This window comes from Symphodus melops (assembly GCF_947650265.1).
Source record: "Symphodus melops genome assembly, chromosome: 4".
In the NCBI taxonomy this organism is placed as follows: Eukaryota; Metazoa; Chordata; class Actinopteri; order Labriformes; family Labridae; genus Symphodus; species Symphodus melops.
Window position 1 is genome coordinate 8693140 of NC_136694.1, and position 24802 is coordinate 8717941.

Below are 24802 nucleotides of genomic sequence, written 5' to 3' on the forward strand. Positions count from 1 at the left end.
CAGAAAAACATTAAAACAGAGCTTAAGGAAAGAATACAAGATACATCATTAAAAGACGGGATGAAAGTGAAAATACTCGATAAAGGAACAACTGTTAAAACTATCAAAAAACCGACAACACGGTATACATCCATTCAATGGTTCTCCCCTCAGAGTCCACGGGCTCTGGATCACTCAAAGGGCCCTGCCCTTCTTCTGCAGTCACAGGTGAGATCTCAACATTTCCACTGTCAAGGCTCCCACTAGCTCCACAAAGAGTCTCATTTTCTCTCTCACACAAGACCTCTTCATCCACTCTGACGTCATCAGTTCCTAGGGATGAGGAGTCCGTAGCAGACATGGAAGAGGCAAGGTCAGACATTTCACATGTGGCCTCCACAGGGAGGAAGTTGGCCAGCATGAGCAAGTTCCTGTGGACCACCTTCTCCTGACCAGTGACTGTGTCACGGATCCTGTACGTGTGCGTCTCGGGGTTAACGTTCGCCACAGTGTAGATGGTCGATTCCCACCGGTCAGCCAGCTTCTTCTTGCCCCTTTCCTTCCTGTTGGCCAAGAGCACTCTGTCACCAACATCAATACTGGGTCCCTTCACTTTTCTGTTGTACAGTTGAGCGTGTCTCCTCTGCTCTCTTGAAGCATGGTCCTGAGCGATCACCATCGCCTCCTTCAGGTCATTTGCAAGACATGCCACATACTTGTCATAGTTCATCACAGCAGAGTCATGAAGGACAGCATGAAAGAGGACATCAACAGGCAGGCGAGGGACCCGACCAAACATGAGGTAGAAGGGGGGATAACCTGTTGTCTCATGGACTGCACAATTATACATAAAGGTGAGTGTCTGCAAGCGTCGTGGCCAGTCAGCTTTCTCTTCAGGGGACAACGCACGAATCATGCCACCCAAGGTCCGATTGAACCGCTCCACACTACCATTTCCCATCGGATGGTAAGGGGTTGTGTGTGACTTCCTGACACCTGACACCCTGAGGAGCTCACTAATCAGCTGACTCTCAAAGTTAGCGCCTTGGTCGCTATGAATCCTTTCAGGAAAGCCATAGACACAGAAATACCGGTCCCAGAGAACCCTGGCCACCGGCTTAGCTGTCTGGTCTTTACATGGAAACGCTTGAGCCATTCTCGTGAAATGGTCCGTAATCACCAAGACATCAATAGACTTGTTTCTGGAGTGTTCGGCCGACCAAAAGTCAATACATACCAGCTCCAGCGGCCTGGTTGATATTATGGTCTCCAAGGGAGCCCTTCCCTCAGACTCAATGGTCTTACTGACGATGCATCGTTGACAATGGCGAACATAGTCTCTCACATCCCTGTCAAGGTTCAGCCAGAAAAACCTCTGCCTTGTCAAGCTCAGGCTCCTGAACTAGGCTTGGTGTCCAGCTCCATCGTGGACACCATGCAGAACCTCAGTCTTGAGTGAGTCAGGGACAACATACTGGAAGCGCTTCGCCTTGGTTTTCAGGTCCTTTGAAGTCCTGTATAGCACACCGTTGCTCACAGTTAGTCTATCCCAATGCTTCAAATACTTTGTTACAGAGACAGACTCCTGAAACCTTTCTCTCCTAGAGGGTCTTCGACGTCTCTCAACATAGTACAGAACATGGGAAAGAGTTCTGTCCTCCAACTGCTTATCACGGAGGTGATAAGCTGCTTTTTCACAGTCGTGTAGAAGAGACTGTCACTGCTGCCAACTCTGTGAACATTCTGATAAACAACAACTTCAGAGTCATCACATGAGCCTCTCACTGAAGTGTAAACACTTTCAGCATCTGACATGTCATCACTTCGGGAGTCGGTGGTGCGACCTGTACTGCCTCCCTCTGAATACAGGTCAGCTAGTTTCCCGCAGACTGTGGTTGGGGAGAGTTATTAGCTGGACAGTTCATTCTGGTGTAGCCAGGAGCATGGCAAGCAAAACACAGTCTCTCAGACATGCAGTGTGAAATAGTAGTGTGGCTGGAGTCATTACAGACTTTACAACCCGCCTCTCTGGCACGTCGCTCACGAGGGGCCCGCTGGAACCTCCCACCACGTGTTGGATGATAATCGTCACGCCGCTGCATCTTCTCCATCATCTCTTGAAACATGTCAACCACACGAGTGAGAAGCCTCTCCTCCGACTGTTGGAGATTATGTGCCACAACTGGTACAGAGGCTCGGCTTTGAGCATGCTGGGAACCACCCTGACAAGAAACAGACGCCGAAGAGGGGCATGGAGGATGACACACCTGTTGTTGAGCCTGGAGAGAGGAGGATGAGGGTAATGGACTTGCATTATGACACTGCTCACATGCTGCCAGGCTGGACGACGTCAGGCTGGGCTGCTCAGAGGCGATGGTTGTGACTTGGCTTTTCAGCTGTGGAGTACCAGTGGTTCTGCCAGTTGCCCTCAACTCTCTCTGATAATCATCAACCCTCAGCTGAACATCACGTGAAGTCCACTCATGTATTGGCTTACACTTCAAGGTGCAGGATAACTCTGGGTCAGGGCAGTGTTTGACAAACATGAGAGCCACCTCATCATTCATGCTCTCCGTCTGCTTCCCACGTCTACGCAGGCCCTCAAGAGCCAGGTCTGCTGCCTTGTTCAGTCTTATCCAGTAATCAACTGGGTTTTCTCTGTGTTTTGGCAGAGTAGCATAAAAGTCGGCAAGGGGGAGACATGAGGGAGCTTCGCTGAAGTATTGGAGAAGAACATCATATATCAGTTCAGGTTTCTGTTTAACATCAAGTGTAGGATCACTACGCAAGGCAATCTTCACAACATCTCTGGCCTTGCCCATTAAGTGGCTCATGATCTCTTCAGCTTGTTCACACACAGGTATGTCCTGTTTTCTGAGGTGAGTATTTGTCATGTCAATCCAGTCCTGGACTGAGTGTTTGTCAGTGCCGTCACCTCTGTATGTCTGGAGTACCTTATCTGGTTTAACATGGACTGTCACATGTGAGAGGTCATGTCTGATGTCACATTGTGAGTTCTGGGCAGTAGAGGCAGTCTGGTGGTCACCAGTCAAGTTCACAACACCAGCTGACATTAGCTTGGAGACAATGGACTCACCTATTTGAGCACCTAACTGTCCAACCATGTCTGTAAGGTGGTGAATGGCATCAACATCGCTGCGGGCTGTGGAATTAAGGGGACCCTCCCTCATTAACCCACCCACAGGAGTACAACCTGGGCTCAGACCCGAACCTGTTTCTGCACAACCATCAGGTGTGAACTTTGAATGTCCTACAGCCCCACCGTCAGCAACATCATGTAACCAAACACCCCTGCCTCTAGGCAAAGTAGGACTAGCAAACCTATCCATTGCAATTTAGTGGCTGATCTCAACCATCAAATGTACTTGCGTTGTGTTTTTAATGAGAGGAATAGAAAAAAAAATAAAATAAATAAAAGCATTAGAGTAACACGTATATCACTAAGCAAAAACAGTCTGCTCACTGATCACAAGAATTTAAAACAAAGTGCCCTAAACCACAGTCTCCCATAAAACCACAAAAGGATCCTGTAGTGTAGATCAGGGCGGCTGCACAGCATCCACGGCGACGAGCGTCAAGCTGGTTTGAAGATCCGAAGGGTCACGGCACCAGTGTAACGGATATGCTTTTGTGCGTGTTTAGGGCTCAAGGATGACAACACAGATCACTGTTCTCCAGCTTTTATTCCTGTAGAAGACATTAATCTCGCATTAATGGTCTTCTGATTCTCTCTACGTACACTCTGCTCCCTCAGCAATGCGGAGTAGCAATGTCACACAATAAAAAAACATTTTAAAACAACGGTTTTAACACCTCTCTTCATAACAATGAGTAAATCAAAAACAAATGCCACCTGGTGGCCACATTAATACCGCCCAGTGGAATAACTAAACAGAGACAAACTTTACAACTTAAAATAAAAACACATACACATACCTGTAGAAGACATTAATCTCGCATTAATGGTCTTCTGATTTTCTCTACGTGCACTCTGCTCCTAAACATGCAGACAAGAACAGCGTTTATACAAGCTGTGCTGCAAAATATACGTCACACAAAATTCGCGCCAAAACGGTTGAAACAAAGACATTCATAAAACATATTATAACGGTCAAAACAACACAAAACAGCTTTATAACGTGATATTGTACAACAGTAAGCAACATACACCAGAGGCTATGACATAAATAACTAGATTTATGGAGCGAACAACACCATATCGCGGCAGTTTACATCTAACACAACTTACCCTCAGCAATGCGGAGTAGCAATGTGAGGGGAGTGACGGGAGGAACTACGGAAGCCCAAGAGGAGCTACGGAAACCCAGGAGGCTCAAACTAGGTAGAGTGCAAAAAGGACTACAGGCAAATAAGTCAAACAATCAAAAATAAGAGTGACTCATTAAAATAAAATTCACAAATACTTATTACGCCAACAAACATGAATTTAAAGTAATAATAATAAAAGTGCATTTTTAACCCTGTTACATCTAGAGACTGAGTTAAACTCTGTCTCTACCTGATCTATGTTTCTGCGGCGTCTGAAAAGCCACAGATCTCTATGTGTATGTGTCTGCCGAATGGTGCATGTGTGCGTAAAAGAGGGAGAGAGAGAGAGAGAAAAGAGCGCGCCTCGAAAGCTCAACCAAAGCCTGGAACTCACAACTCAGAGCATAGTATTAGACGGCGTTCACATTAGTCTTTCTGATAATGAGTTCTATTACCCGGTTATGACGCTAGATTTCACAGAGAAACACACGGGACACAGCGGCCCAAATAAAGAAAACAAAAGAGGTTTTACTCTCGTAAAACCCAAGGCGCAGTGGTCAAATACCAAGCAAATATTACCACAGTTTCACAATAATAACTCAGTTATTAAACACACTCTCTAAAGCTAACTGCCCAGACCTATAGCTAAGCCTCACTTGTAACCATTTTGTCCACGGTTGATGGAAGAAGCAAAAAGGGTCCTTCGCTGGGACGGTCTTCAGCTGTCTCCGTGTAGTTGAATGGTGATGGCGGCACGTCCAAGGGCTTGAGCAGGGGCTGTGGTGTCCTCCGTCGAGCGAGGTGATGGATCATGGATGTCCTTTTTTTTACAGGACGGAACGAGACATAAACTTTACGATCTCTCTCAATACCGTTTCTCAGCAAAAATAAAAAGATGCTCTTTGTTAAGATGCGTTCAAGTGGATGATCTGAGCTTGGAATTCAGGATGTCGGTATGCTACAAGGCCTTGGGTTAGCAGCACGCCAAAACTTTTAAACAAAGAGAAGCGTGCTGTGAAAAAGGATGCAGAGGGATATCTCAGGACGTATCCAGATGACCTGTGAAAGAGAGTGAACAATGGGAGACAACCGGTTTTATCCATGCCAAACTTCACACCTATGTGTTAGGTGTGGCAAAGCATTCTGGGAGTACCTACAGGGCATAAGAGAGGGATTAAGAGTCTTTTGTCATAGTTCTCCAAAGGGACACAGTCTGAACTTTGCCATCCTGGCTGGACCCAACAATGTGTTCCAAAATTGATAAGCCCTATTTGTGTACAAAAGGACTACAGGACAAGGTTGACCATATAACTCAGAAATCCTGTTTACTTTGTTGGCATTTTTATTGGCAATTGAACCCCCATCATATTTTTTACTTGACCCCACATACAGATAATTGTGATATGTAGTCACTCTAAAATGTATATTTTATAGTTGATTACTGTACACATATCAAACCAGATGTTAGTGACATAGATTTTCTATTTGTGGTGGGAGAGTAGTCAAACTGTAACGATTGAACTTAACTTACTTTATTGTGCTGTTTAAACTGTATGTACTTTATGTCTCTTTTTTTTAAAAGAAATCTGTCTTGTAATGATCCTGTTCTTGTTGTTGCAGTTGATCCCAATGTTGAATATGTCTTGAACGACTTTTGTTTTTTGTGAGATAAACATCTTTTTAAGTAAATTGGAAATCCAAACGGCTCTTCCCATTTTGCAGCTTTTCCTACAAGTGACCTTGAATTGGTTTTTGTGCCATAAGCAATACATGTATTTATAGACTATTGATTTATTAAAATGATTTATCTCTTCCTGGCTCATTCTTTAAAAGGGAAAACATATGAATTGAATCGAGCTCATAAAGGCTGTTTTACAAGGGCTTTTAATTTGACAAAAAACAAAAAGTTTTTATCCTAAATGACTCTTGGGATTATTATTTTTGGAATTGGGTCTTGCCTCTGTCCTGTTCAATCAAGTGTCCACTTAGCTGTGACTAGGAGTAATTGCTCCCAAGTGGTTCACACACTGACCTTTTAATGTCTGCATTGACTCTCTAACCTTGCGAGCGCCTCTCTGAGAGGAGTTTAAATCATGTGTATCTTGTCTGTGTCTTTAAGCTACTGGGTCAAGTGAGTTGTGAACAGCCCTAAAGGAGCCATCCCTTGTAATTGTCCCTAGCTGCATGGGTCAGTCATGTATGTTCCCAGAGACTGTCCGATATGAGATGAGGTACTGAGAGTGGGGTGTCGTAATGGTTAAGGCCATTGATTTTTTTAGCCCATTTTTTTGAGTTGTGTTTAAAATTATGTCAATTTTGGCTTTTTTCTTCTGCTTTATTGTGTTTTTCCAATTCACATCAAGAAAATAAACACATTTATACCAAAAACATTTGTAATTGCGACAATTTCTGGGAGAAATGGTGTATTTTCTGGAAAGATTCTAGGGGTGCCAATATTTTCGTCCATGACTGTACATAGCACACATCAGCTGAATTTAACTACACGTACATGTGTTAAATAAGCCAGTGTTTATCAATAATCTTAAATTTGCATGAAGGTCCAAGAAAAAAAACATGAATATTTTACCCTTCTTATTATGCCACATGGTAAGCTATATTACTGAAAATTCACATTAAAGGCAGGGTTGGTAATTTTCGAAAACTAGCAGGATTTTGAAAGTAACATCCTCTCCATTCTCCATATTCGCTCACCTTAAAAGCCCTGCCCCTCACTTACATTCAGCGCCATTGGTCCAGAAGCAGATTTCAGCTCATACTTTGAGTTTGGGCTCGTGCATTTTCATCATTCCTTTTTCAGAGCAATTCATTTTTCAGAGCACATAACAAAGCAAGATCTTATATACCAGTGGTCACCAAACTACGGCCCGCGGGCCGGATACGGCCCGTCAGCACATTTGGCCCGGCCCTCTGAACAATACCAGAGACGCTATCGGATTTTTTTCCTATTTGGCCTCCAGAAAAAAAATCCTAGGCCCGGCCCTGTCAAAGAGAGAATGGAATAATGGCGAAAAGGTTAGGTAAGACGAGCTGCTACCCGAAATTAACGCATTTCTTCATTTAAAAGACAAAACGGTCCCAGAGCTGATCGACCCAGAATGGAAATGGCACCTCGCATTTTTAACAGACGTGACAGAAATACTTAACAGCCTTAACTTGCAGCTACAAGGCGAGGGGAAACTCATTTGCGACATGTATTCACACATAAAAGCATTTGAGGTGAAATTAGCGCTGCTTTTGGAACAAGTGAAAAAGCGCAACTTCGTCCATCTTCCTGCTACCCAAAACCTGTCGACAGAGAACCCAGCGGTTCCGTTCCCAGCTGAAAAGTGCGTGGAAGCACTGGAAATGCTGAAGGCGGAGTTCGGTGTGCGATTCAGTGAACTACATGTTCATGCAAAAGAAATCCGTCTTTTTCAGAACCCCTTTGTTGCCGACATTGATGAAGCCCAGCCTTCATATCAGTTTGAGTTGGCTGAGTTACAGAACTGTGATGTTCTGAAAGACACATTCAAGCCCAACAGTCTCATTGACTTCTATGCCGCCCTCCCAAACGACACATATCCAAACATCAAAAAACACGCAATGAAAATGTCCACAGTTTTTGGCAGCACGTATATCTGCGAGAAAACCTTTTCTCGCATGAAACTGCTGAAAACTCCGATGAGATCAAGATTGACAGATGAACATTTGCATCAGTGCTTGAGACTGGCTGTAACTAGAATGGAACCTGATATTCAACTTCTCACCAGCCAGATGCAGGCCCACAGTTCACACTGATGAACATACATAGGTAAGCTCACTTTTCTGACTTGAATGAGTCATTCTGAGCGTAAACAAATATAATCATAATAAAATCTACTGGGATAAAATCCATCTTTACAACCATACTGGTAGTGAAATGTATTGTGCTGTGTAGGTGCTGTATCACTTAGTTCAGTTTCTCAACCTGAGAGCTGCAAACAGCGGTGTCTACAAGCCTACTGGAACCTACAAAAGGATTATAACGAAGGAACACAAGAACTTTAAGAGACTGCTCATATGTGTCAGAGAGATTCTGCTCTGACAACTGAGCTGAACTTTTATCTGTTAAGATTGTGCATGGCACAACAGAAAGTTAATGTTCCATGGCTTTTTTTTCTATGAAGAACCCAGAGAGAGTTATTTAGTTATTATTTATTTCATAAATAGTGTTATTTATTTCCTGTTTTTTCTGTGAAGAACTCAGAGAGGGTTATTTAGTTATTATTTATTTCATTAGTAGTGTTATTATTTGTTTCCTGACTTTTTTTCTGTAAAGAACCTGGAAAGGGTTATTTGGTTATGTGTGGCTTTCTGGAAAACAATACATTTTTTAAGCTCCCCTACGATCGTCACAATTTTTCTGTTACAAACTGACACCGGCCCCCCATCAGAGAAGGGAAAAGTTATGTGGCCCTCACAGGAAAAAGTTTGGGGACCCCTGTTATATACTGTCAGGACATGAAGACAATTTCAACCAAAAATTTAAGAAGTGTATCTGGGGAAGTTACCTACACTGCCTTTAATGGAAGAAATGTATATTAATTTATCATTTTCATAAACAGAAGTGTAGCGTAATTGATTAATTATGGTATGAATATATCCTGAATGAATATTCCTCAGGGCACCATCCTCCGGTTTAATGGAAGAAAGAATTATTAATTGATCAGTTTCGTAATCAGAAGGTTGAATTCTGGAGCACTTTTCAGTCAGTAAACAACACAGACAAGGTTTTAAATTATCAAATATAAATTGAATATGATCTTAATGTATGGTTTTGCTTCTAATTTTATGGTGGCATTATAAAGGTATAAAGTAGCAAATTAAACGAAAAATGGTTTGGTGGTGATTTAAAAGAAAATGCAATTCGGAGAATTCTATGATTAGTGGATTTTATATTTAGAAACATTTACTCGGAGTGACTGTGCTGACAATGACCCTTCGTCGAGTTTTCTCTCTCTCGAGGCCTGGGGTTGGGGGCTCGTAAGAGAGCGTCTGGTAGCCGGGCTGAGCTCGAACGGATGACGTGGGCCTACGAGAGGATCGCGTCCCTACATCTTTGGGTTGGGGACAGGTCTCTGACTGTTGTCTTGGCCTAAGTATCTCGGGGGCCTAGTTCACGAATGGGGAGAGGATGGAGCGTGAGATCGTCAGATGGAACTGTGCAGCGCTGCAATCATGCAGTCGCTGTATCGGTCTGTGTAGGTGAAGAAGGAGCTAAGCCGAAAGGCAAGGCTCTTGATTTACCAGGTCGATCTTAATTCCTACCCTCACCTATGGTCATGACCAAAGGTTCCTCCACAGGGTGGCTGGGCGCAGAGATAAGATGAGGAGCTTGGCAACTAGGGTGGAGCTTGGAGTAGAACTGCTACTCCTCCACATCGAGAGGAGTCAGCTGAGGTGGCTTGGGAATCTGCTCCGGATGCCACCCTAAGGTGTTCCATGCATGTCCCTCCGGGAGGAGGCCTCGGGGTAGACCCCGGACACGCAGGAACGATGTGAGAATGTGAGTAATCTCTGAACATTCAGTAAAATATTCTTCTTTAAATCTGTATTATGAAGATATAGAACAGATAAACACGTTAAGCTCTCTATATGATAACGTGCAATATGATTATTCAGTCTAACTATGTTTAAAAGTCTTATCAGTCAAAGACAGCACTGAACACAAGGTAGGAGTAGCTTTAAGATGTTCTGTTTCAATCTATGAACTAGCTTTTAAGTAAATGTTAAGTCATATAGATTGAATAAAAACTTCAATCGAATCAGTCCTATGAGGGTTTTTCATTTCTTACCATGGTATATTGCCACGGTAACTTACACTTCACACCTAACCTGCTCTGGAGCAGGTTATGTTGGAGATAACATAGACATAATATACGTTGACGACTCATAGACTGATGCTGTCTATTGGAGTTGATGTGGCTCCAATCTTGGATGGGTCTCTGGTCCGCTCGCTCTGCATTCATTTCTATTGAGGAAGGTCTATCCTCAATTACAATAATCATCATAACTCCCCGAGTTTCTAACAGATTTTTCGGTTTGGTTTGTTAGAAACAGCAGAAATGTAGTTATGATACAGGACGTTTGGCACATTGAGAAATATGTGTTTTCATGCCATAAGACTTTGTATTATGCTCTAATAAAGACATATTGTAGGCTATGGCTTATTGATAAATGTATAAATTAATTAATTAGATATTTTAGTGAAGAAGCAAGTATGACTGTTCATTTGAATTTATTTCTTCCAGAAGATTCTGCCTCTCTGAAAGAAATTGTTTGGTGTATAGCACTGGATATGTGCGGACACACATTCTTATTTGTTACCCATAATATCAGTGCCACTGCCAGCAACATGACTTTGAGAAAGTGTGCATATGTGTGAGAGAGTGTCAGTGAAGGAGGGTGTGTATGTGTTTGTAATATAAAACATAAGCACCTTTCAGGAGAGCAAGAACTGTACAACAATTAAGTGTTCACGTGTGTATTGATTTATAACATAAAAAGTTGATATGCGAGTAGTTGCAGAAAGAAAGGGAGAGATGTTGATTTGACCAGGGCCATGATGCTCACAGCTTAAGGACGTTAAATCACAAAAAACAGGTGTGTGGTCGATCACAACCTGGAGTCTCACTTTAACTTTGTGATTTATAAATATCAGTTAAATAAACAGGAGCTCAAGTTTGATCATATATGACTATAAAAACTTTAAGTAGGGCTGAAAAGATGCTGCTAAATGTGTTTTTAAGTAACGTTGGTAACGATGACATAACATTATATATGGTTAAAAAAAAAATATATATATGTATTGTTCATCTTACTTGTGAAAGATAATCTGATGCGATCTGTTCTCAATACTGCATCGGTTATTGCAATTAAAAGCTGCACAAAAAAGGGGCATAGTGACTCTCCATTGATTCCTATAGACTTTGGTGCTAGCGTAGAGTGAAGAGACCCATCCAATATGGCGGCGATGTTTCATGCGTTCCAGCACGTAATGAGGAGTCTACATATATTATGGGAGTCTATGGGCGACAAGAGATCAACCTGTGAAAATCTCCGCCCACTGACCAATCAGATCTTTTGATCTTGGAGCTCCTGCAGCTGATCGAGAGGGCGAGGACACTTCATGTGTCAAATTTATGTTAGGCTATATTACTTTAAGTTAAAGATTATTTTTTACTGATACCCTTCAGACTGAAAAGGCGCCAGAGCATTTAACTTGTGTTTTTAAGCTGTACAATTACGTTTTGACGTTACGACGTTTTGCATGAGCTAATTCGGCAGGTCCCTGGGTGAGTATTGCATCACTTCCTGCGTATTGCATCACTTCCTGTTGTGTCTCGCTCTATCGCTACTACCGATCGATAGAGCTAAAGCTAGATTGTTTATCCTGTGTATTTTCTTACATTTGTCTCCACTCACTGCACACTTTGACTAATCGAAATAATCACCAAGCACCCCTGCGAGCTATCTATAGATCTTTTGTTTGCGTTAAACTACGTGCTCTCAGGCTAACTTAGCAGTTAGCTTCTCATACGATGGCTTCTCTCCCTGCCTCTCCCTCTCCTGCTCTCTCTTGTCCTGTGTGCCAGATGTCTAGTTACTCCTCGTCCTCCTTTACTGATAAAGGTATCTGTATTAAATTTATTTTTATTTATTTATAGCTCTGGAGGCGAGGGTGTCTGAGTTAGAGAGCAGGCTCCGCACCTTTGAGTCAGAGTCACAGTTATCTTACGCAGCAGCAGTTAGCCAGCCTTCTGTAGCCGGTGCGGGCCGACATAGTGTTAAATCTCCCCCGGTAGCTCCCGAGCAGCCGGGAGGCAGTGGCTGGGTTACTGGCCGAGGGAGGCATAGTAAGAAAATGAGGCTCACGGCTCCCCACCAACCACTTCACATTTCAAACTCATTTTCCCCACTCAGCGACGCACCCGCTGAGACAAAAACTCTGATAATTGGAGACTCCATAGTCAGAAACGTGAAGTTAGCGAAGTCAGCGGGCATAGTTAGGTGTATACCCGGGACCAGAGCGGGCGACATCACGGCTCACTTAAAGCTGCTGACAAAGGCTAAACGTAGATTTGATAAAATTGTAAATTGTCGGCACAAATGACTCCCGACTTCGCCAGTCGGAAATTACTAAGGTTAATGTGGAGTCGGTGTGTAGTTTTGCTAAGACGATGTCGGACTCCGTAGTTTTCTCTGGTCCTCTCCCTAATTTGACCAGTGATGACATGTATAGCCGCATGTCTTCATTCAACCGCTGGCTATCGAGGTGGTGTCCAGCAAACGATGTGGGCTTCATAGATAACTGGCAGTCCTTCTGGGGAAAGCCTGGTCTGCTAGCTAGAGATGGCATCCATCCTACTCTGGTTGGTGCAGCTCTATTATCTAGAAACGTAGCAGAGTTTATTAGTCCCAAACCCTGACAACTCATCAGAGTTCAGACCAGGATGCAGAGCTGCAGTCTTACACACTTCTCTGCGCTTCCTTTAGATCTGTTTACCTGCCACTATAGCTGTCCTTGTGACTGTAAATCTAACTGTAACTCAGTTAGATCTTCTTATAGCTGTAACCCTATTTATACTATAGATACTGTGTCTGTTCTCCGCCCCAGACCTGTCATAGGCAATTCCAGCCTCAATAAAAGAGGCGTAAATCATAACAATTTAGTCAAAATCAAAACTACAAATACGATTTGGCAAAAAAATCTAACAATTAAATGCGGCTTACTAAACATTAGATCCCTAGCATCTAAATCTCTCCTGGTAAATGAGCTAATATCAGAGAATCATATTGATCTACTTTGCTTAACTGAAACCTGGCTTTCTCAGGATGAATATGTTAGTTTAAATGAATCCACCCCTCCCAGTCATTTGAATGCTCATATAGCTCGAGACACTGGTCGAGGTGGTGGAGTAGCAGCTATTTTTAATTCTGGTCTTATAATTAATCCTCGACCAAAGCTGAATTATACCTCTTTTGAAAGTCTTGCACTCAGTCTTTCACATCCAGTCTCTAGAACTTTTCAGCCAGTTCTAATTGTTATAGTTGTAACGGGTCTTGTCTTAAAAGAAGGGGTGCCAGTCAGAGTCAGTCTGACAAATAATAATATGTTAAACTTGAACCAATATATATATTAACCCGCACAACAAACATGCATAAACAACAGGTTGAAAACAATTTTACAATAAATATATACAACAGACACTAGTTCATTTTTCAGTTTTTGTATTTTGAAATTCCATGAGGACAATCCATTCCATATTCCACCACCCGTTCAGTCATTCCTTTCCGATCCACTGAATAAAAGATCCAATCCGGGTTTTACCACGGATTCCCACCCTACGAACAACCCGGAAAACAACAATGTGACTTTTTGAAACACACAGAATCATTTTTAACTAAATAAGAAGTCACTGTACCTCCCGTCAGTAGAGTCTGAGATGTCAGGGATGACACGGCTGTGATGAAGCTCGTTATTCTGCGGAGTTTTTAAAAGTATGAGTTTAAACAGAGAACGTTAACGGACGGAATGTTATGGATGCTAACTTTCTTTTAGCTCTTACCAAGAGGCAGTGATCAAAAGTTTTAACATCAGATACTTCCGCAAGCAGGTAAGAGTACTTTAGTTTTTAAATGGTTTGAGGTGTGTCTCTTCGATAGTCCTGAACGCGAGTGTTTGGAGGGGTGGTTTTAAATCGTGCGTTATTGGATGATTGGTGCTAGGTGGGCGTGAACGGCTGGATTGGTGAATGAATGAACTAGTTGATGAATGAGTGATGTCAGTACAGCTGAATCGCTACACTCTTCCCCCCTTCGCCAAAGCCGCCAAAGGTGAGGCGTTATTGTTATCTTCTTGTCCTCCTGCAGGTCTATCCAACTCAGTCAGCAGGACAGTGGTTATCGAAGAACCCCATGAAATCCTCTTCATCCGAGTCCTCCAGAAAAATGTCTAAAACACGCTGGTATTCCCGCTTCTCCAGCTCTTGTGCAGTGGGATAGCAGGGCTTCAGCCGGGCAATGTGTACAACCCTCAGGTCCCGCCCAGAATCCTCCAGAACCACTTGGTAGTTCACTGGTCCTACCTGTTCAACCACTCGATAGGGCCCTTGCCATTTAGGGGCTAGCTTGGCAGTAAAGGATTTTTCGGCTTTGGAGAGGGGATGGGCTCGGACCCAAACTCTGTCTTGTGTCTCGAACTCCATGTCTCGTCGGGTTTTGTCATAGTGTTTTTTCTGTCTACGCCGTGCTGCATCTATGTTTTTATTGACAAAGGAACTTAGGTCTTCCAGCTGGGCCACCTTGTCATACGCAGGGGTGTTTGGCACAGACTCTCTTGGTTGCAGCATGACATCCAGGGGTCCTCTTAGTGGGCGACGGAGATTCAGCTCTGCAGGAGAAACTCCAGTGGTCTCCTGAACGGCGGAATTGATAGCGAAGCGGAACTCAGATAGATATTTGTCCCAGTGTTTGTGCTGATTCCCAACATAGGAAGCGATCATGGATTTTAAGGTACGATTCACTCTCTCGGTCAAATTGGTCTGGGGATGATAAGCTGAGGTCATTTTGTGTCCCACATTCCAGGTTCTGCACACTGATTGGAAGACTGAGGAGACAAACTGGGATCCCCGGTCAGAGAGGAGGAAGTCTGGGAGGCCCCATCGAGTAAAGATGTCTTTCACAAGAATTTGTGATATGGTTTCTGCCGTGGCTTTTCGCAAGGGGAATAATTCTACCCATTTGGAGTAATAATCCACAAAAACCAAGAGATACATGTTTTGCTTTGAGCTCTTGGGGAATGGGCCCATCAAATCCATACCCAGCATCTCCCAGGGGCGTTGTACCAGGGTCTGCTGCAGTTTTCCAGCTAGTCTGCAGTTTTCTGGTTTGTAGGTTTGACAGATTTGGCAGTTCTGCACATGACGCCGTACATCTAGGCTTAGCTGAGGCCAGTAGACCAGGTGCTGAAGTCTCCGGTAAGTTTTATGCCTCCCAAGATGACCAGAGAGGGGGTCCTGGTGAAAATACTCCAGAAGTTGTTCTCTGAATCCGGGAGGTATGTAGAGCTGATAGACTGTTTTGTAGGGGAGGGTGACTACCCGGTAGATGAGATCTTCCATTATGCACAGGGAAGTATTTGAGTTTATGATTACCTTTTCATTCTCGACAACCTTTTTATAAAGGACCTGGCACTCAGGATCCTCCTGCTGCGCCTTCCATAAGGCCTCAATGGATAGAGGGAGTTCGTTTGTTAGGTCTGAGGAATCCGACATGACTGTAGCACATACAGGTAGAGAGGGATGATTTCCTGTTGTGGCTCGTGAAAGAGCATCAGGCACGGTGTTATATTTCCCTTTCCTGTATTCCACGGTGAAGGTAAATTCCTGAAGCCGGAGAGCCCACCGGAGAAGCCGAGTACTGGGTTTGGTGGTTTTAAAAACCCACAAGAGAGAGGCATGATCTGTAACCACCGTGAAGAGACGCCCCTCCAGGTAAGTCCTCCACTTTTCCAGAGCCCACACCACAGCCAAGCATTCCAGTTCTGTAGCGGCGTAGTTCTTCTCCGCTGGAATTAGGTTACGGCTGGCAAACGCAATTACTTCCTCTGATCCCAGATCAGACTTCTGGACCAACACTGCTCCGAGCCCTACTTCGCTGGCATCTGTATAAACCACAAAGGGAGCATTGAAGTTTGGGTGTCCCAGTACAGGTGGATGGACCAGATGTTCTTTAAGGGTGTCAAATGCAACCTGACAAGCAGGTGACCAACGAAACCTGGCTCCTTTCTTCTTCAGGGCATTGAGTGGCTCTGCGATCCTTGAGAAGTCAGGGATGAACCGATGGTACCACCCCTCCATTCCAAGGAACCTCTGCACCGCCTTTAGGTTGGTTGGAGCTGGAAAATTTTTCACAGCTTCCGTTTTGTCCGGATCAACATGGACCCCAGCAGCAGATACGATGTGACCCAGGAATTTCAGTGAGGTCCTGAACAGTTTGCTTTTTTTCATGTTTACAGAGAGGCCAGCTCTGCGAAGCTTGTCCAGGACAGCTTGGACATCAAAAAAATGCTGCTCCCAGGATGTGGAGAAGATGATGATGTCGTCCAGATAAACAAAGCAGACAACGCCTCTCAGTTCGCCGAGGGCTCTCTCCATGAGCCTTTGAAAGGTTGCTGGTGCATTTTTTAGTCCAAAGGGCATGACTTTAAACTGATACAGACCCAGAGGGCAAATGAAAGCTGTCATTTCCCGCACCTCAGGGTCCATTTCCACCTGCCAATACCCACTATTCAAATCCAAGGAAGAGAAAACCACAGCACCTGCTAGGCTATCAAGTATTTCCTGGATGGTGGGAATGGGATAGGCGTCTGTGATGGTGTTTGTGTTGACTTTCCGGTAGTCCACGCAAAATCTTGGTTTTCCAATCTTCCTGGGAATCAGTACTACGGGAGAAGCCCAAGCTGAGCAAGAAGGTTCGATGACATTATCCCTTAGCATGTCCTCCACGAGTTCCTTCATTACTTTTAGCTTTGGAGGGGAAACCCGATAAGGTTTCTGTTGAATGGGAAGTGGATGAGTGAGGTAAATTTTATGTTTCAATAGTTCAGTGCGTCCTACTTTGGTTGTGCAGACATCTGTGTTGTTGTGTAACAAAGTTTCTAACCGGTTTTTTCCATGTCCATCCAGATGAGACTCCTGGATAGCTTGCTGTAGCAGTAATGAGTCTTCCCCGGAGGTCAAAGGAGGGAATACTGTATAGGCCAAGGGAGGTTCCACTGAAAACAAAGCAACATAGTTGCCAGACTCCCCCTCCCTCAGTGGAGAGGCCTCTGCACAGAAAAAAAATATTTTCTTGTCATCATCCCGGAACCAGTAGGTCCCCCCTGCCACATCAATCTGCATACCAGAGAAAAACACAAAATCCAAACCAAGCAGAGCAGGAAATGCCAAAGCATTTGAATCTAACACCGCCACAGCAACCAACCAAGTCCTCCCCTGCAAAGTCACCTCTAATTCCACCCATCCCAGAGGCTTCCTGGGCTCTCCATCAGCCAGATAGAGTGGTTCCCCTGTCCATGGATGAAGTCCATCACCCGGAGCCTTGATGCTCTCCCATACCTGCTCACTGAGCAGTGTATAGGTCGACCCGGTGTCCACCACGGCTTTTCCACTCCAATCCCGAACAGTCACCATCACCTTTAATAAACGTGGCAAGGCCATATCACAGCTTCCTCCAGGTCCGCTGAAATCCCCCAGTCCCTTCACAAAGACATGAGAGGGAACACATGGCACTGGCTGTACTGCCTGTTGTGTCAAGGTACTAACTGAAGGACGGTCTAGCTCGTCTGGAAAACAGGAAGATTGCGTGTGTGGCTGTTGACTACGAGGGGGTGGGCCGAACTGCCGAGAGTTTGTGGATGGCTGTTGTTGAGGGAGGGGCGGTCGAGGCCGAAAAGAAGGCTGTTGAGGATGGAATTGTCGAGGGTGGTTGGATGGCTGTTGTGAGTGGGACAAATATGAAGACTGTGGTTGGGCGGTTGACTGATGCTGTTGAGAGTGTGACTGAGAAGGAGGCTTTCCCTTCTTTGAATTGTTGTAATTGGGACATGATAATGGAGCATGACTACCCTTACACCTCCAGCAGTAAGGATGCATGTCCTCCAGAATCACAGGGGGGGGAGAAACCTGTGTGTTGGGGCCAGGGTTTATCCCACTTAGAACTTTAGTGGAAATCTGGTGGTATCGCCGGGGTGCCTCCGTCCGTGCTTCCTTCTCTCTGTCCTTTTCCAACTGTTGTCCAAGTCTCACCAGAGCATCCACTGTATTCACTCTACCCCGCAGCTGGCTAGCCATCCGAGGGTGGATGTTCCTGAGGATGAGCTTCATAACTGCATCTTCTGTAATTTCTGGCTTCCAGCGGCGACACAAGGAATGGTACATATAAACAAAGTCCCTGATACCTTCATCTTCTCTTTGAACTCGGGTACGCACTCTCTCTGCCAATTCATCCTCATAATCCTCTGATAGGAAAGCAGAGAGGAAACTGGATTCAAAATCTGTCCAGGATCGTGTATTAGCCCGAGTCACGTCCCACCAGTCTCTTGCTGTACCATACAGCACATTCCTGAGTGTTACCATTAACTCCTCAGCCGTAAGTGGATTTATGGCCATAAAATCTTTGCATCTCTCCAAATATAACAAAGGATCGGGGTTGTCCTCCATCCTCCCAAATGTAGGAAACTGGAGTTTAATAGGACATTTAGCCATGAATCTGCCACACACGTCTGTTGCTATAGGAGAGTCGTTTGGTGAAGATAATTCACAATCATTGATTTGAACCTGCATGGTTGACTGCAAGCGTTCTCGTGGAGCCAAAGCAGCATTTTGATAGGGGTTTATAGCTGGGCATGTGTCTTGAGCAATACTTGGACCAGTCTGTACTGAAGCATCAGCCAGTGCGGACACATGGAGTGATTGACTTGTCATTGTAGCCATATGAGTAGCTATATTCACCAGGCGCTGGGAGCACTGCAGAAATTCATTTTGTATCTGATCCATATTCTGGTTCATGGGACGCAAAATCTGGTTTACCTCCTTCAGCATCTCTGTATGGTGATGTTTAAGCCTCCATTTGATAGCATCCGTGAATTGAGTCTGAAGATATTCTGTATGCTGCTGCAAGGAACTCTTCATTTCCAGCTGCCCTTGCTCCTGCATCCCACTGAATGCTTGTTTGAGTTCAGATAGGATGTCCAAGATTTGTGTATTATTATTATTATTTTTTTTTAAGTTTTTTTTTTTAATTTATTTATTTATTTATTTATTTTTAAACACCAGGGTGTGGTCGTTTTTTAGTCTGGGGTGCCACTTATGTAACGGGTCTTGTCTTAAAAGAAGGGGTGCCAGTCAGAGTCAGTCTGACAAATAATAATATGTTAAACTTGAACCAATATATATATTAACCCGCACAACAAACATGCATAAACAACAGGTTGAAAACAATTTTACAATAAATATATACAACAGACACTAGTTCATTTTTCAGTTTTTGTATTTTGAAATTCCATGAGGACAATCCATTCCATATTCCACCACCCGTTCAGTCATTCCTTTCCGATCCACTGAATAAAAGATCCAGTCCGGGTTTTACCACGGATTCCCACCCTACGAACAACCCGGAAAACAACAATGTGACTTTTTGAAACACACAGAATCATTTTTAACTAAATAAGAAGTCACTGTACCTCCCGTCAGTAGAGTCTGAGATGTCAGGGATGACACGGCTGTGATGAAGCTCGTTATTCTGCGGAGTTTTTAAAAGTACGAGTTTAAACAGAGAACGTTAACGGACGGAATGTTATGGATGCTAACTTTCTTTTAGCTCTTACCAAGAGGCAGCGATCAAAGGTTTTAACATCAGATACTTCCGCAAGCAGGTAAGAGTACTTTAGTTTTTAAATGGTTTGAGGTGTGTCTCTTCGATAGTCCTGAACGCGAGTGTTTGGAGGGGTGGTTTTAAATCGTGCGTTATTGGATGATTGGTGCTAGGTGGGCGTGAACGGCTGGATTGGTGAATGAATGAACTAGTTGATGAATGAGTGATGTCAGTACAGCTGAATCGCTACATAGTTTACCGCCCTCCTGGCCCATATTCAGAATTTCTATCTGAATTTGCAGAATTTCTATCACACATAGTTCTTAGCAGTGATAGAATAATTGTTGTAGGTGATTTCAATATCCATGTGGATGTTGTTAATGACAGTCTTAGCACGGCTTTCATGTCTCTATTGGACTCTATTGGCTTCACCCAGGGTGTAAACAAACCTACTCATCGATTTAACCACACCCTGGATCTTGTTTTAGCCTATGGTATTGAAATTAATAGTTTGTCGGTTTTTCTGGAAAATTCTCTGGTATCAGACCATTTCCTAATAACTTTTTATTTCTTTTTACCAACCTTAACTCCTCTTAATAAAAAAGTGCTTTCTAGAAATTTAAATGATAATGCTGTAGCTAAATTTAAGGAAGCTATTGTTTCTGTTCCATCCCCTAACCTAGTTGAAAACTCCTATAATCACTTTAGTCCCTCTCAGCTAGATCAGTTTGTAGATAGTGCGGTGGATTCACTTAGAGTTACTCTGGATTCAATCGCCCCCCTAAAACAGAAGCCAATCAAACGACAGAGATCAGCTCCATGGTACAATTTAGAAACCCGTACTCTAAAACTAACGTCACGTAAATGTGAAAGAATTTGGCGCTCCACCAAAACGACACAATCTCGTTTAAGTTGGCAAGATAGTCATAATAGATATATGAAAGCTCTACGGCAGGCCCGCACTGCCTATTACTCGTCTCTTATTGAAGAAAATAAAAACAAGCCTAGATACCTCTTCAGCACTGTAGCCAGGCTGACAGAGAGTCATAGTTCATTTGAGCCATCTATTCCTTTAGCCCTTAGCAGTAATGATTTCATGAGCTTTTTTAATGATAAAATTCTAAACATTAGAGACAAAATTAGCAAACTTACTACCTTTACTTAGTACAGATTCCTCCTATATTTTCGATTCGGCAGAAACGGTTCCAAATTCTGATACTAACCTCGACTGTTTTTTTCCAATTAACCTCTCAGAACTAAATTCGATTATTTCTGCGTCTAAACCGTCAACTTGTCTTTTAGATCCAATCCAAACCAAGTTGTTTAAGGAAGTCTTTCCTCTAGTTAGCAGCTCCATACTAGATATGATCAATTTATCTTTAGCAGCAGGTGATGTCGCCCAGTCATTTAAAGTAGCTGTAATTAAACCACTCCTTAAAAAGCCTACTCTTGATTCAGGAACTCTAGCTAACTATAGACCTATATCTAACCTTCCTTTTATCTCCAAGATCTTAGAGAAAGTGGTAGCTAATCAGTTGTGTGATTTTCTCCACAACAACAGCTTGTTTGAGGAGTTCCAGTCGGGATTTAGAGTTTACCATAGCACTGAGACTGCACTAGTTAGAGTAACAAATGATCTTCTGTTAGCCTCAGACAGGGGACTTCTATCTGTGCTTGTCCTGTTAGATCTTAGTGCTGCTTTTGACACATTTGACCATCAGATTCTGTTACAGAGAATAGAACAATTGCTTGGAGTTACAGGGACTGCTTTAAGTTGGTTTAGATCCTATTTATCAGACAGATCTCAGTTTGTGCATGTTCATGATGAGTCCTCTATGTACACCAAAGTTAGCCATGGAGTGCCTCAAGGATCAGTGCTTGGTCCGATTTTATTTACATTATATATGCTTCCTCTAGGTAGTATTATGAGAAAACACTCCATGAACTTTCATTGCTATGCAGACGATACTCAGCTCTACATAGCAATGAAGCCAGAAGACACCAACCAGCTTCGTAAACTAGAAGCCTGCCTCAAGGACATTAGGACCTGGATGACCAGAAACTTCTTACTGCTCAACTCAGACAAGACTGAAGTTATAGTGATTGGACCTAAGAACCTTAGAGAGACTTTCTCTGCCGATATGACGGCCCTTAGTAGTATTAGCGTAGCCTCTAGTACCACTGTTAGGAACCTAGGAGTTCTATTTGATCAGGATATGTCATTTGATTCCTACATTAAACAAATTTCAAGGACAGCTTATTTTCACCTTCGTAATATCTCTAAGATCAGGCAGATCCTGTCACAAAACGATGCTGAAAAATTAGTTCATGCATTTGTTACCTCCAGGTTGGATTATTGTAATTCTATTTTAGCAGGGTGCTATGGTAAATCTCTAAAGACCCTTCAACTCGTCCAAAACACGTGTTCTGACTAGAACTAGGAAAAGGGACCACATTACTCCTGTATTGGCTTCTCTCCATTGGCTCCCTATAAAATCTAGAATAGAATTTAAAATCCTTCTGCTCACCTACAAAGCTCTAAACGGTCAGGCACCATCCTATCTTAAAGAGTTAATTGTACCGTACTATCCGACAAGAACATTACGTGCCCAGAATGCAGGCCTGCTTGTGGTGCCTATAGTCTCTAAAAGTACTATGGGAGGTAGAGCCTTTAGTTATCAGGCACCGCTCCTTTGGAATCGTCTACCAGTCGGGGTCCGGGAGGCAGACACATTAGGTACTTTTAAGAATAGACTTAAAACTTTTCTTTTTGATAAATCTTGTAGTTAGGGCTGGCTTAGGACCAGCTCATAGTTATGCTGCTATAGGCCTAGACTACCAGGGGAACTGGCACCAGGAACACTTAACTCTCTCTCCCACTTTCTCTCCCAGCTTTCATATCTTATTACTGCTTGTCACTACCTTTATATTCTAACCTCTCCTTTTGAGCTCTCTTAGGTTCCTTAAGCTCTCTTAGGTTCCTTGGGACTGTTGGTGAGGATGGCCTGCCCAAACACCCCCCCCCCCAACCTATCCCATCCTATTCTTCTTTCTGCATCTTGTCCCATCTCCCCCATCCCATTTTCAAGCCCAGCACAGTTTAGCAGATGGCTGTTCCGTCATGAGCCCGGGTCTGCTGAAGATTTCTGCCTGTTAAAAGGAAGTTTTTTCTTGCCACGCTATGACGGATTAAGCTGGGCTCTTGTAATATAGCCATAAGTAAGGTCCTTTACCTGCTTTTTGTAAACATAACAATGAGCATGGTCTTGTTACCTGCTCTTTTGTTAATGTTAACAGACAAACAGTAAGGTCCTTTACCTGCTTTTGTAAAGTGTCTCGAGATAACGGCTGTTATGAATTGATGCTATATAAATAAAGATTGATTGATTGATTGATTGATTACAAATACCTTCTTATGGCTTTGAATTGTATTCTTTTTTCAAACTAAAGTTTAATGTCTACCTGAAGTCCTGAAGTCCCCACACACAGGCAGGGGCACACACTGGACCTGGTCATCACCGACACTGCAACTATTAGCAACCTCCAAGTCTATGACCTGGGAGTCTCTGACCACAAGGTCATTTCAACGGACCTGCCACTACTATCCTCCCAAACCAAGCCAAAACGCAAATCCAGCTCAGAAATCTAAAAGACATCAACCTGGACTCCATAACATCTGACCTCCAGTAGACTTATACAACCAAACCCTAAGCAGAACCCTGGATATCCACGTCCCTGTTAAAACCAAGACAGTTACCATCTCACGCTCAGCCCCTTAGTTCACCAGTGAGCTGGGATAAATGAAGACAGCTGGGTGTGCCCTTGAGCGCCCTTGACGCCACAAAACCACAGGACTCACCGTACACCAACTCGCCTACCGTGAACATCGAAAGTCTTACTCTAAATCTCTCTGAGCTGCAAGGTCACAGTTTTTCTCTACAATTATCAACATAGCCCCGGCAGCTCAAAGCAGCTCTTCTCCACCATAAACCATCTCCTCAAACCACAATCGAGCACCCACACAAACACTACAGAGGAACATTGCAACATCTTTATCACTTTCTGCAGAGCTAGAGTGAACAACATCCGCTCCTCTCTCTCCATCACCTTCTCTCTACCAGTCCTCACTGTCATCCCACAGCCGATGATCTCCCAGCCCCTCTGCTGCCTTGCCAGCATCTCAGCAAGAAGTTGAGAGCATCATTCGCAGAATGAAGCCCACCATCTGTCCCCTGGATCCCTTCCCCACAGCCCTTGTAAAATCAAACATCCACACCATAAGCCCCCTAATCACCACAGTCATTAACCACTCCCTACTGTCTGGCCATGTACCACCTTCATTAAAAACCGATGTCATCAGACCCTGGCTGAAAAAACCCAACCTAGACCCAGAAATATTCTCCAACTACAGGCCAATTTCCAACCTCCCGTTCCTTTCAAAGGTTCTGGAAAAAGGAGTTGCCGCCCAGCTCCACGACCATCTACAACTAAATAACCTCTACAATAAATTCCAGTCTGGCTTCGGCGCTATGGGCAGAGTGCCCACAGCGGCGAAACAGCCTTTGTTAGGGTTAAAAATGACCTGCTGATGGCCGCTGATTGTGGCTCTCCTTCACTGCTCATCCTTCTCGATCTGACTGCAGCCTTCGACACTGTCGACCACAACAGCCTCCTGAACCAACTCCACAGCACCATCGGACTCTCTGACACTGCTCTAAACTGGTTTCATTCCCACCTATCTGCAAGGACTGAATACATCCAACTTGCAGACACCAAGTCCAGCACACACCCTGTCACCTGTGGGACAACAATCAGTCCTAGGCCCAACCCTCTTCACCCTCTACCTGCTCCCTCTCAGTCACATCATCAATCAGCACAGAATCTCATTCCACTGCTATGCTGACTACACCCAACTTTACTTGAAAACCTGCACCACCCCCTCTACAGCCTCACCACCTTCATCCACACTCACCACCTGCCTGGAGGAGATAAAGGCATGGATGAGTCAAAATTTCCTCCAATTAAATAGTTCAAAAACCGAAGCCATCCTAGTCGGCACATCCCACCAAGTCATCTCCCATAACCACCATATCCTTCTCTGGTCAAGACATCCATC

The 24802-nt window shown here is 43.9% G+C and overlaps 2 long non-coding RNA genes across 2 annotated transcripts in view; one reads left to right on the plus strand and one right to left on the minus strand.

Moving 5' to 3' along the window:
- Positions 1-24802, plus strand: part of LOC306821915 — a 92347-nt gene that overhangs the window by 19300 nt on the left and 48245 nt on the right. The window lies entirely within an intron of this gene.
- LOC306821914 lies at positions 19214-19929 on the minus strand. Its single transcript, XR_013778837.1, has 3 exons — positions 19700-19929; positions 19556-19614; positions 19214-19475 (listed from the first exon to the last, which is right to left on the minus strand). It is a non-coding gene; the product is annotated as an uncharacterized lncRNA (long non-coding RNA).